This window comes from Alligator mississippiensis, chromosome 12, assembly GCF_030867095.1.
Source record: "Alligator mississippiensis isolate rAllMis1 chromosome 12, rAllMis1, whole genome shotgun sequence".
NCBI classification, from domain to species: domain Eukaryota; kingdom Metazoa; phylum Chordata; order Crocodylia; family Alligatoridae; genus Alligator; species Alligator mississippiensis.
Window position 1 is genome coordinate 11,559,733 of NC_081835.1, and position 14,520 is coordinate 11,574,252.

At 40.9% G+C, this 14,520-nt stretch overlaps 1 long non-coding RNA gene across 6 annotated transcripts in view; it reads right to left on the bottom strand.

Annotated features, from left to right (window-relative positions):
* The window catches only part of LOC102561602 (uncharacterized), a 552,985-nt gene that overhangs the window by 507,258 nt on the left and 31,207 nt on the right, over positions 1-14,520 (bottom strand). For 4 of the 6 annotated variants that reach the window (XR_009455909.1, XR_009455910.1, XR_009455912.1 and 1 more), the window contains exon 4: positions 10,541-10,682. The exons of 1 other annotated variant lie outside the window; for it this stretch is intronic. This is a non-coding gene — a long non-coding RNA (uncharacterized LOC102561602). Of the gene's footprint in view, positions 1-6,960; positions 8,629-10,540; positions 10,683-14,520 lie in introns of those variants that run through there. One more of the 6 variants, XR_009455911.1, reaches the window with a different exon arrangement.

Sequence of the window (14,520 nt, forward strand, 5' to 3'; positions counted from 1 at the left end):
TAGTTTTGATCTTTAAGGGTTCATCAAAAGCTTCATCTTCCAGCTCAATTCCCCCCACACCCCCACCAACATACATCCTCCACATCTCAAAAACAGCCACCTAATGATCTCATCTTGCGAGTCCCAAAAATGCTGGGAAGGTAGCAATCAAATAATAAGCAATAATTTACTCTTTCCTCATGCTTAACTTCAATGGCTTACCATTCAGCATCTTGAATATAATGTCTCAGCAGGAGATGGCTAATGACTTTTTCCACCTTAAATAAGCGGTTCCACACTGTGCTAGAATATCTCATCCAGCTTTGTGCAAAGGAAACTCAAGTCAGGTAAAATATATGCTTCCTGTGGCACCTCAAAAAAACCACTATTTTAAAGCTAAATTTAATCATACAGTTTAATATTAGCTTTTTAGCATGTAGCCTCAGCTCTCAGCTTCTCTTTGAGCTTTTTTATGATTTAATGTGAAATATGTTAACATGAAATAGTAATACTAATACTTAGCCTTAGGTAAGCAAGTAAGTTGCTTTTAAAAAGAAACTACAGACTACAAAATGTGTTAGCTTGGAAAAAAAAAAAAATCTATAATTACATTCAGCATCTCCCACTTGGGAGAACACTTGATTTGCTTTTTAAAATATTTAAGTTTCTGTCACTTGAGACCAAGTTTGCCCATTTCCAAGTTTAATTGTATGAATGTACACACTACGCCACCTCAGAACAGATGTCTATTAATCAAAAATTACTGCATAATTAAACACCAGATTTTTTTGTCCTGATAAAAATAATAAAGTGGGTCAGTTGATTTGAAAAATCCTCCAAAGTGTCATCATGTATCATTCTGTTAGATCCATCATTTAATACGAGTTTCAGAATATCAGAATGTGAGGTTACTTTTATATCACTGAGTAATGTTCATCATCTCTCCAGAAACCACATTATTCACTAGTTTTCACAAAGGAGAAGCCACATCTTAAGGAAGTAATTAGACTTTGTTAAGAGTAACAGACAGCCAATCGGAATAAAGCTGGTCTTTCTTAGCTTTGGCAATTCAAACATAAATACACAGCTTTATTTACCTTTGTAATATAAGATCGCTTTGGCAGGGGATCATACAGAAGTTCATAGTGGGGAATAACAGCTTTCTTTTTGCAGAATATAATTGTTATTAGTCTAAAACTATTGCAGGATGATATAATTGGATGCAGAATTAAAGAGCTTGAAAAATTAAATTACAGAATTAAAGAGAAAAGCATTCCCATCACCATTCTGCTTACTCTTGAATTCTTTACATTTTCATTATGGAAAAAAACACACGCCCATGAAATAAGAATAAAATCTTTGGAAATGGAAGTGATTTCTATGTACAATTAAAACAAAAATTAACACAAAAACACATTAATACAGTTGTACAAAAGTCACAACCATAACATAGAAATGGAGGCTAGAGATTTGTTACTAGAGCTGGTCAGGAAGAAATTCCAGATGATCCCAGAAATCTTCTCCCTCCCCACCAGCCCTATGTTGATTTTTGACAAAAAACAAACATAGTTTTCATCAGAAACCAAAAACTAATTTGACTAAAATTAGACATTTTTAAAGAGAAGTTTTCTTTCTGTAGAAAGTTTAGGAAGTCAAAAAACAGTGTTCTGAAGAACAGTTTCAATGGAGGACTTTCAACCAGCCCTGGTCATGTTTTTAAACACAACATTGCTATTCCAAGAAGGGCCCCACTTTAGGCATGCTTGTACCACATACATGCATTCCAGGTGGCATCACATCACCTCTCATCACATCAGAGTTGCACAGAAAAAAATATCTCAACACCATTACAGATTTGAAAATGTTGCCACTTCAGTAACTGTTCATTTGTTTTGCATTGTCCTAAACTCATATGAGATAAAGGCTTCAGTAATTTCAGGGATGTATTTGGTAGCCATGTTGCTCCGAGACAAAAAGAAATGCAAAACTCTAGAACTCTTGGTTCAGAGACGATACCTTTGATTAGACCGACTAAGAAATGGCAAAAAAATATCTTTTTCTGCCAGCTTTCGGGCACACGCGCCCTTGCTCAGGCTCAGGGAAAATTAAAGATCTGCACATCAAAGAGCAACTCACAAAGACACTCTTATGGACCCAGAGGAACAGACTTCCACCTTCAGCTTCCTCTGTGCAAAAATGAAGTTTATTGTCTACCTATGGGGACTTTGAATCGCCTTTAATTTTCCCTGAGCCTGAGGAAGGGTGCATGTGCCCAAAGCTTGCAGAAAAAGATAAGGTTTTTTTTGCGATTTCTTAGTCAGTCTAATAAAAGGTATCATCTCTGAACCAAGAGTTCTAGAGTTTTACATTTCAGTAACTTCAGGGCACAAAAAAGAGGGTCAGCCAGCCAGTAAAATGAAGAATATGTTCTGTTTTGCCATTATACTCTTCAGTTGCACTAGCTACAATGGGAATTGTATTTTAAAAAAAGCAGAATTTAGCCGTATATGCATTGAGCAAAAATCCAAGTCAAAATTCTCCCTTTCAACTTGCATTTCACTCCCACTGAAATCAAATATGAAGTCAATGAACGTTACTCTCATTTGTACTCATAGGAAACTTGGCTTGAAAGGTTAAAAACTTAGGTTTTAAAAATGCCCCAAAAGGATAATATATTTAAGAGCCAAACTCCAGATCACCAATCCATGTCCTTCCAGGAGCAGAACTTGGCTGCAAGGAACTCATTTTTAATCTGATAAATTGTTTGATCACTAATGCAAAAGCTGTTCTCTCACATCTTCTCAGCAAGTCTTGATCCTGGGAGTTTATTCTGCCTACAGGTATAGAGGTTTTTTTATTGATGTCAGAATTTTGCCCTAAAGTTGATTTATAATAATTTATTAATCTAGTGACCCTCTGTGATTAGTGCATGGCAGAGACTTGGAGCTCTAACACATTCAGGCTGGGATGTATTATTCACGCTGCATTTGGTTTTAACAACTAAACTTCCCCAGTCTCCTCACTTCTCTGCCTTCAGCACACAGCAGCTGCCAACTCCTATAGTGCCCAGCCTCCACTTCCATGGAGCAAGCAGGATAGTCACAGGGGCCATTTGTTTCCATTAAATACAGACGCATAGCCTTCCACAGTGACCAGGGGAGAAATTACAAATGGTGCCTACAAGCAAGGAGCATATAAGATTGCAGCTGTGATCCAGGCAGGTGTGAGAGCTGCCAAAATTGTGCATGGAGGAGAAAAGTGCTCGCATGCATTATATACACTGAATAACTGACAGCTTTGTACTTGGCTAGTGTGGCGAAACACTAGCGGGGTGCTCGCCACTTAGGGATGTTGCAAGCTCTGGGGGAGCTTGGTGGCTGAGCAGCAGGGAAGCCCCCACCCCACGCCCAGAACCATTTTAAAGGGGGAGGTGGCGGGGCGGTGTGAAGCTTCAGTCGCTGATTCAATTCAGTGCAGCATCGGCCCAATTCAGCAGCTGAATCTCCAAATCCTGCAACTGAAGGGTTGCATCAGTGTAATAAAACAGTGGAGGCCCCGTGAGTAGGGGCCCCATGAGTGGGCTTGGAGTTGAGGTCCTGTTAACTTGGAGGGACCAAATTAGGTCCAGATAAACTTTCAGGTGCCTGAGGCCACAGATCGGCCTGAGGCCAATTGGAGGGCGGCAGAGGAGAAGCTGCAAAGAAATAAGGCGGTGAGTCAGCAGCCTTGTATGGAGAGCAGCTCAGGGGAGTTACTCAGCTACAAGACAGGGCAGAATCTGCACAGTATTTTGCGAACCGCCCAGCGCTCGTTCGGATGAGGGCAGCAGGAGATGCCCAAAAGGCCACATGCTTGCTGGCCAGGGAGTGGAGGGAATCAAACCCGAGGACCCTCTGGGATAGGGCAGGGTGAGTGTGGCCCTGGGGAAAAGGAGGGGTGGTACGAGTGAGGCCCAGCAAAGGCAGTATGAGAAAGACTGTGAGAGATGGTGGAGTGCGAGAGGGAGGCAATTTGAGCACGGCCCGCAACAGGGCAGGTTGTGGAGAGGCCTAATACTGTAATGAGTTGGACCCAGCCTCAGGCCGGAGCTTTACACTGTTGTTAGAAACATCTGTGAGGCATGGGACATGTAAGGAGAGGTAGGAGCATGTACTCAAGGCCCTAGACATCAGGGCCCAGAAAGGGCAGCCTCTCACCTAATTAAGATAATTAATTACTTAACAGCAAGGCATGGCAAGCAAGATAGGCAGGTGGCATGCACAGAGGCAATGGGAGACCAGCACTGTGGCTGGCTGGGGAGCTCCCACTTCACAACAGCCAGATATAACAAACCCTTGTCTTTTCCACCCAAGGATGTGTAGATAGAGAGATCTTCAATTTTAGCATTTGACCAAAGACAATGAGACTGATCGTTTGAACAGGTTGACCTCTTGTACAAAATATAATTAACTCTCATCTCGAGTGATCTTCAGAACTGCCACTGTTAACTAGGGACCATATTTCCAGGCAGATTTAGAAACTTAAAGTCTTGTAATTTCTAGACATCCCCACCTAGACAAGAGCATATATATATGCAAAGCTGAGTAATAGGAAGTGCAAATTGAATAATCATTCCTAATACTGATGGGCTGCTCAAAAGCTGCCAGATTTCTGCATGTGATCACCATATCAATTTGCATGAATACCTATTTTGGAACATACCCAGTTTCAGCATTTTGGCTCTATCAACCTAGAAACAGACGTTAAATTTGTCCCTGGACAAGCTGTGCCCATGTCTGTCCCAGAACAGAAATGTCCCAGGATTGGTGTGTACACACACATCACCTTTCTAGTCACTGTTTAAAATGGCAGCTGAATGTAGTGCTGCTTTCTGCCATTGATTTAACAACGCAATCCTGAGATAACTGTTCAGACACAGTTTGTGATGTTCTGAGATAAATTATTAGTACTTCTTATTCCATGAACCATTTTAGGATTTATCCAAAGACAAATGTGATGTCTATTTGTAGCCTAAGAAAGTTCAATTCAGTTTGACATGCATAAAATTCAGCAGATGTCAATAAAGTTGGTATGGGTCAAACTGTGGTAGAATGCATTTTGAAGTATGACATACAGCAGTTTCAGGAACATGCCAAAATGCATTTGATTATCCAGAGTAACAGGCATTCTTTAACCCACACAGTTGTTCTGGGAAACTCATGGGAACACATTTTTTATGGGTAATACTACTAGACAGTTACATTAACTGGAATGAAAAGTTGGAGGGGTGGGAGAGAGAAAAGGAGGGAGGAGTTCTGAAACAGAAATAAACCCAGCTTTTTCAGGCTGTGTACAAAGTTCAGGTGTAGTTTGAAAGATCATAGAGTCATAGAAATGAGGGTTGGAAGGGACCTCAGGAAGTCACATCTAGTCCAACCCCCTGCTCAGAGCAGGCCCATCCCCAACTAGATCATCCCAGCCAAGGCTTTGTCAAGCTGGGTCTTAAAAACTTCCAAGGATGGAGTTTACACCACCTCTCTGGGTAACCTATTCCAGGGCTTCACCACCATCCTAATGAGAAAAGTTTTTCCTAATATCCAACCTAAACTTCCCTTGCTGCAACTTGAGACCATTACTCCTTGGTTCTGTCATCTGCCACCACTGTGAACAGTCCAGCTCTATCCTCTTTGTGCCCCCCACCCCTTTCAGGTAATTAAAGGCTGCTATCAAATCTCCCCTCACAGTCTTCTCTTCCCCTGACTAAATAAGCTTAGGTAACTCAGCCTCTCCTCATAAAAGTCATGCGCCCCAGCCCCTGAACCATTTCTGTTGCACCCTGCTGGACTATCTCCAATCTGTCCACATCCTTTCTGTAGCACGGGGCCCAAAACTGGACATAGTACTCGAGATGTGGCTTCACCAGTGCCAAATAGAGGGGAAGGTATAGGTGGCTTCTTGTTTCAAACGCTGTCCCTTCACCAATCCTTAACTGCCAATGATTGCTCATCACCCCAACCCACCCCTTCCATATGAAAAATCTGGTTGCGATAAGAAAGGAATATCATGCATTTCCTTTCAAATGAGTTTTAGGCAATGTAAGTGGAAATGGACATTAGGAGTGATACTAGTTAACACCTAAATGATGCCCATGAATTTTTGCAGCTATGCAGGCTTATGTAGCAGGTTTGAAGCTGAAGCACAACCACCCAAAAATGTTTCTTTTGTATAAAAGCAGGTTCTCTCTTGAAGGATAATTATTATTAAGTATTCAAGATAATGCTTGGACCCATTTGACAAGTTGCCCAAGAACTCCCTGCAACACTTTTGATGCTGTTTTGCCCCTACTGTACACTTTGTTCTGCCAACTACAAAATAAATCAATAATTACAACCCCCTTAGGTGTACAGTGCATATCACTGACACTACTTAATTTCTTTGTATGGAGTTTTGTCATGAGAATAAATCATGGCCACATAATTGTTGCTTAGCAGCACAACTATTTCTCTACCAGAATCCTGCCCCATTGCCTCTTCTCTCCTCTCAACATTAGTCTCGACACTTCAACATTTTGTGCTGACTTAACACATTATGATGAGGACCGAGTGAGGCCTCGAGGCTATTTAAGAGGTTTTCAGGTATGGAGTTCTTTCTCTAGCAATGATACAAGAGCTATACTGGGAGAACAAATAAACATATCTTTCCCCATATGAAATGCATTAAAAGCCAGAAGCAGTGTTATTGTTGGATAACAATGAACTGATGAGATTTACATGGATATTGTTGAAATACTGTCTATCCATTCTGTGAGATAAAGGAAAATTTCCTTGTTAGATTTTGCAGTCATAACAGCCATTCTCTCCCCTTTTGAACCCCATATCACAATTTCTATCCCACTTGTCCACACCATTGTCTATGTTGCAAAGACCCTTACCTTTTTATTATTGGAACAATGTGACGCAATATTGAGTTTGCCAAAGCTAAATGACCTAATTATTAGCAACACAATATAACAACAGTGTGATGGACTGTATCAAGCGTTCCAAAATTGTTTCACATTACTGTAATTTTATTACTGATGTATACAATATTTTTAAGCTTATCCATGGCAAAGCTATGTTATGAAATAAAAAGAGTAAAACTGCATCTCTCAATGAAAGCTTATTTTAAGAGCAGAACAGAAAAATAAGCCAATTGGCCACATCTCTGAGCTGCAATCAGCTCACGGCTATTTTCCCCATACTGTTGATGGCAATAAATACATAATATGTCATCTTTAAGAGATAAACGGTGTATATTATTCATCGATGTTGTACTGCTACTTTTTTCCTGTATATAGCTTGACAAAGAAGCCATTAAACACTGTCAAAATCACAAGGTACTTGACTGACAGCTTGAAGTGTGGCATTGAGTTGGGTATTGAGCCCCTTGCACAATACACAGCATGCATCATATCAAGCTGAAGGAGAAAGCAATAATGAACAATGAGAAACTGACACCTTTTACAAACGCAGAGTGCAAGAAATTTCCTGCCATAAAACAAGTTATTTTGTGGTTTCTATAGCAGAATGAAAATCAAGCATTGTGGCTACAGAAGTCACCCCCATGCCCAACATAAGAAAATCTTGCTGGAAAAGCATCCATGAACAAATGAGTCCCATATAAACCCTTGGCAGTTCCTGGCTTATAGTACAAATTCTGTGATTGATGACACTGGGACAGAAGTGGCAAAAGGAATTCAAAGATATTTCCACTCCAAAAATGCAATGCAGCACTTCACTTTCCTTGTATCCAAAGACAGACAAAGCACAAAACACAAAGACAAATTTGCAAAGTCTTAGGTGGCCAACAAATACGATGAAAGCCACACTTCAAAATTAACATCGTGTTGCCCAGCAGCAGTTATTTCCAGTATTATCATCATCATTATAATACACGTCATTTTACAGGACATACAAGATATTTATGCAGGAGTGACAACTTGTTGATAAAGGGATAATTTAACTCAAGCATTTAATGCACACAATGATTAGGTACAGACATTCAAAAAGCCCAAGGTGGAATCAGTCTAAGCTACGCAGTTTTCTGTAAGTGGCATAGTTTTAGATGAGTATCAAACACAACACACATTCGCCCTTTGTTGGGGTTGGCAAATCTGAGACTGGTTTAAAAAATGGCAGAATCCAGTCCATCTGTTCTGTTATAGGTATAGACCAGTTTTATATGCCAAACTTCTGTTCTATTATGGGTATAGACCAGTTTCAGATCATTTATACTGGTAAAGGTGTAATGTCTGTACCTGGACAATAGCATCTCAGACCTGAGAAATAAGAAGTCATGAGGAAGTCATTGGAAGTAGTCCTAGAAAAGGATTCAAGTCTCATTCAGGTTCTTATAAATACCCACACCAGGATCTGATGAGGTGCTTGGTGCAGAAAGGTATGAAAGCTCCTCCAAGTCTACCAAGCAGTACAGAGGAGTGCGGATTCAGAAGTAACAGGAAGAGGAAATAACGAATGCAGTTACAAGAAAATACAGAAAAACCCAGGAAAAAAAAAAACAGCGGGCACCACACACATCCGTGTTGTGCCAGGTCAGGAGGGCTCTGCAACCAATGGGTGGGAAACAGGAGACCACTCACTCTCCAGTCTGCAAGGATTCATATGGAGTATCCTAGGGGCCCAAGCAAGAGGGAGAGGATCAAGTTATGCAGAGCTCCCCCCCGCATGAATAAGCAAGTTAAAATGAAAAATACTTGCCCAACTTCATTAACTTTTGAGCCACAAATATACTGTTGTCACTCTCAAACTATGGGTGTAAGTGCCAGTCTGGAGGAAAACTCCTCTAGCTACTAAAATAAAATATGTCCTATGCTCAAGATTTTACTTCTGTTTTTACTTCCCCTGGGTTATTCTCTCAGAGTTAACGGCATCCCGTAAATCTGACTTAACTACATCAAATAAATCTAACTTTCCAGTGACAAAAGCTTATATAAACTGATGATAAAATGGTCTCAATTCCCCCAGTGGGGGCTAGAGCTAAATGAGAGGCAGATTTAGGGTTTCAGATGAACTCTGAATACTTATAGGCTCTTTTAAGGAGGACTCGGTATAAAATATTATTGTTATTTTAGCCCTTCCCTGTTGCCAGCTGTAGGCAGTGATAATAGATATAGCAGTGTGAACAACTGACTTTCTGGTTTGCTGACAGTTCTTAAGTTAAAAAGGAAAAGTTTGAACCAACCTGAAACTGAAATTTTGGAAATATTTTACTGGACTCAAAACAAAAAGTTCAATTTCCCAGCACCTTTAATTGCTGTAATTATGGAGCAAAGGGAACTTAGGTGCCATTCCCAAAACTGAAGAGAATGACAAGGTGATACATATGGGGATAGAAAAAATAGAGCCAGTTCTTATTGTGCGCTCTCTTTTGGATGCATCAATGTGAGGAAGCGGACAAAATGCAGATGCAGTTCAGGTCATATTTAAAGGCCAGAACACATCCCAAAAGAGGGTGTGCAAGTGTTGGGGTCCCAGAAGAGGGTGTGCAAGTGTTGAGAAAGTGTTCTTACACTGACCAACCAGTCCAGAAAATAGCCAGTCTAGTACACAAAAGATCAAGGGACAAGGGCTCTATATTTCCTTGGAAAGCAGATGCTGATTTATTAAGAAAAAGGTGAATTCATATCAGTGAGTTGTTCTATTCACCAAAATGTTCCTGCATGATCCTGACCTTCTCTTCCAGGCTGGGACCAATGGATCCTAAGCAGCTCCATCAAGGAAAAGAACAGCAAAGGGTCCTATAGAGCCTATCTATTCCCAAAGAGTCCAGCTGGTTGAGTGGAGATATCTGCAGGTGTATTCTGGCATTAAGACAGGGTCCTCTAAATTAAGAGCCTGATTACTGGCCTTACAACAACCAGTATCTTGCTGTACAAGTTGTACCAATGAAGTCTGGAAAGTAAGGAAATTGCTCACCAGAAGTAAGGGAAGCAGAGTCAGTTTCTAAGGATGTGCCTACACTGCACAAGACAGTCATGTGCAGAGGTACCCCAGCTCTGACTGTTCAAATTAACCCTCACCCGGGCTAAACTAACCCAGATACAGTGCTACGCTAATAGCAAGACTATCTTGAACGGGCTAGCCTGGGTACCTCTGCACAGCACTGCATTGTGAAATGTGCTCCTCCTTTTATTCCTTCCCCACTTGTATGCGTGATAACCCATCTGGTAGCTACTGAGCTGCTGGCTACAAATAAGTGATATGACCCTCAGAGGTTACCAATAATAGCAGCTACTTCTAATACACTTTCAAAACACTTGTGGTTAAAGACACTTATAACATTATCTCACAGAGACACCAGATAATAGACATACTACAGAACAACCGACAACCACCAGGAACCTGGGGACTTAAAACAATAAGCCCTGGTTACGTTTTTTTTGTGTTTTTTTTAATACCTTATTCTAGTGCTACAAGAAGATGACCAACTCAGAGTCCTTCATTTCTCCACCACTAAAGCTGCCAAGAGCCATTTTTTCACCAGTTTCTCCATGAATGCACAAAGCCTTTCTGCACAGATTTACCTGCAATCCTCTTCAGCTACTCTTGAGCTTATCTTTTCATTTCTGGTGCCAGCTAAGCAGCTTTCAATGTTCCCTATAGGCCCATCAGTGGGTAGGAGAGCAGGCTTCTGAATGAGTTTCTTTCCAGTTCTCTAAACGAAGGCTGTATGGGAAGAGGCGACAGATCAGTCAGCACAGTAATAATCCTCTACCCATTTAACTTGCACTGTATGCCACTGAGAGAGAGAATACTGGGCTAGAGGGACCTGCCGTCTGACTCAGTAGACTAACCTGGCTGATATCACAGCTCTGGATAGAGAGCTCTTTTGCTAAATCTATAATGGGCTACTGCAAATAAAAAGCTCGTTACCCTCCCTCACCTATACTTAATACAGTTGGGCTTGCCCGACATGGAACTAAATGCCATTTAACTTTGGTATATGCAGTAGATCAATATTTGGAAAGGTCTTGGTTGTTGAAAAATTTCTGCAGCCAGGCAGCACTGTTAAATCCGTTATTAACACAAAAGGTCCCTTGAAGATCTGCACAACTTAAAGAAAAATGAAATACGATTCCTTATCAGGTAGTTTTTTTAAGTGAATTAAACTCAAGCATTAACAAACAAACAGGTAGACACTAATCATCTAACTGAAGAAAACCGCATTACATAGCTAATGAAAACAGTAAGAAAGCACAGGGGAAATAAGAACAACACGTTGCTGGTAGCAATATATCCACGTGCCCACCAAAGTTACCAATAGGCTGACATTTACTGGAGAAAACAGATACAATAAAGTTTTATATTGTCTCTCACATCTCTTGAGAATTTGCCATTGGAGGCGTCTTAATTTTGAGCAAGCTGATCACATCTAGGTTAGTATATCGATGTGTATAATAAAAAGAGTCAAGTGAATGTGTGTGCATGTGCACCCATGCACACAAACACGCAGCTTTCATGAGGGTATTATACCTTAATTTAGTTGAGTTCAATCCCAGATAGGAGTTATATCAAGGTTTCTTTAAGGAATCTGTTCCTAGGCATGTTAAGAAACAGCCAACATGCATTTGTCAAGAGCAAGTCACGCCTAACCAACCTAATTTTGTTCTATGACAAAAGTGACAGGTTTTGCAGCTGGAAGGAGTGAAGTGGATGTGATATAGCCTGCCTTCTAGCAAGGCTTTTGACACCGTCTCCTATGACATTCTTAGAAGTCCTCTAAAGAAACACTGTCTAGATGAAACTCCTGTAAGGTGGATGCATAACCAGTTGGATCATAGTGCTCAAAGACAGTCACCAAGGGCTTGACATATAACTGGAAGGAAGTATCAAGTGGAGTTCCCCAAGGGTCTATTCTTATTCTGTTACCATTTATTAATACCCATAACAACAAATAAATAACATTTAGCCAATTCATCAATATGAGAGCAAACAACTTAATGAGACAGCTGCCTAATCTTTTCTCTTGTCCCAGCTTCCTAAAGCTGAAAATGAAACCACAGGCTTAGGCAGCAACCCAAAGGCTGTCATTCAATGGCTTGATTTTCAAGAGTAGCAAGGACCTGCAACTGCACAGAAGTTCAATAGCTATACTCAGTCGTGTTTGCCCATAATAAAGATTATAAAATAAAACTAGGTTGTTGGCCGTGTCCATATTCTGAAAGGGGAGAGGAATGATGAGGAAGAGAGATAAATTTGATTAAAAAAAAAAAAAAAATTGTATGGTTGAACTATATCCATATATTTATAGCCACTGCCAGCATTCTGAAATATTGAAATGGAAGTGTTGAGATACGTTATTTAAAAAGGACCAAAAACACACCAAACATACAATCCTTCTTGAAAAAACCAAGAGATCACTAATCCTTAGACAAGATCTCCAGCTCTAAAGAGCCAGCAAGCAGGCAAGATTGCCATTAGCACTATGGTAACACAAAGGATCACAGTTACAGTATTTCCTACCCTTAGCCCCATTAAAAGTTAGAGATAAATACACGTCAACTTGTAACTATTGCTTAAGTGCTCCATGACAGCAAAACCCATTTGCTAGTTTGTCCTGTTTTTGGAGGGTATGCAACATGCCAACATCAGTTTAAAAGCCTTTTCTTTAAATAGGAGAATTTCTAGCATTCATATGTTTTGATATATTTAATGGAAAAATGCAGCAAAATCCAACTAAAATAAGTGAAAGTGGAAAACTTTAGACCCTTCTTCCATAGAATTGTTTGGGTTTTTTTTAGTTTTTCTGTTACTATCCACGCAAGCGGGGGAAAAAACAAAGTAAGAAGCAAAACCACTGTAACTGCATAATAGTTAGGATGCCAACAGCCAGCTAACAAAAAGAACATATTTTTAATAAATATACCTCCCTCCTGGATTTGCCTTTCTTCTTGTGTGCTCAGCTGTAGCAATTAGGAAAATAATCTATAGGAAACCTACCCCCAAAAGCCTCCCTCAGCTTTCTCCAGCTGTTTCCCTCTTTTTGTTGCCAGCAATTTGAAGCGCTGAAGAGATGATGCACCTCAGCAGGACTCCAAACTCTACATCTGCTCTGGGGGCATAATCTTTGCTGGGTACAGAGAAATGGGCTTAAAGAAATAATGGAGGCACTAGACAAAGCAAAAAATCCTGTTCTCAGGGTATACAAACTGCAGGCATGTTCTCAGTGATATTTCTAAGTCTATTTTTTCCCCCAAAATTGTCACACATAAAAAGAATAAGGCAGGTTCCTTAATCATCAAGACTATTGCTTTGCAACTGTATACCGCTCTTCTAAGCATGCCTGTTGTAGCAACCTGTAAAGGGAGGTGAGCATCCTCATTTAGTAAATGGAAAAATGCTGTGACCTCTTCAAAGCCTACCAAAACTAGTATCATCTCCCAATTATCCTGGCTCTCCCAAACTTCAAGGAACAAGACTTTGCACAGCAAACCCTTGAGCCAAAGGTGGGTTGGGGATGTGTGTGCGACTCATGGATGTATAATTTGTAATGTGTATTTGTGGATGCAGGGTCTGAGTGTTTCCTCCTTCATGGGGAGGACGTTTTCCTCATTGCTTAAAAGCAAGGGAAAGGGATTTATTACCCAAGCTTTAAATTCTGGGTATCCCCATGGGTCTGCACCTTGGTTTGCTCAAAGTGATAGGATGGTTAGGTCCTAAAGGGGCAAATAGTGCCAACCCTCTCCTACCCATGACAAAACTAGTAGAAGAAAAATGTTAGGAGGCGCTACTTCACAGACAGGGTGGCTAGGACCTGGAACCAACTTCCAAGCAAAGTGGTGCTGGCTCCTACCCTGGGGGTCTTTAAGAGGAGGTTAGACGAACACCTTGCTGGGGTCGTTTGACCCCAGCAGTTTTTCCTGCCATGGCAGGGGGTTGGACTTGATAATCTGCTCAGGTCCCTTCCGACCCTACCAACTATGAACTATGTTAGAGAGACGATGGAGGTAAATCGTAAATTATACATCTCTGCAAGCGTATAAGAAGGCTGTCGCTCCCTGGCAGGAAGGTAGAGGAGGCAGTAATGAAGTTTCCCTGTCCACAGAGAGAAAGTCCAGAAGCTCAACTGCTTGAGAACCCGAGGGACAAAGGTTCTTCCAAAAAATAAAGTTACTACCATTCCCAGAGAGAGACCTTGGCTGTAGTTGTCAAGACACCTGCCTCAAAGTATTAAACAGAACGTTTTTTTTTCCTGCAATCTTAATTTCAAAGGGAATGCTATCGTTTTCTTGTCAAGTGGGAAGTAGCTGGCAAGAAAAAGTCATCTTCAGAGTCAGTGCCACCTCCTCCATTTATAGTGTGTCATGGGGTTTGCAGAGAAACATTCACGAGTGCCCTTCTTGATGTTAGTAGGACAAGGACAAAAACCTATTACCAGCAGAAGAGCCTTCCGGTTAAGGTAATGGGGCAGGATTGTGGGGGGCCAAGTCAGAGAATTTCACGGGTGGCGATATTCTGCTTGAACAAAGCCCATAGGAGGGCTTCAAAACAACCCATTCAGAGG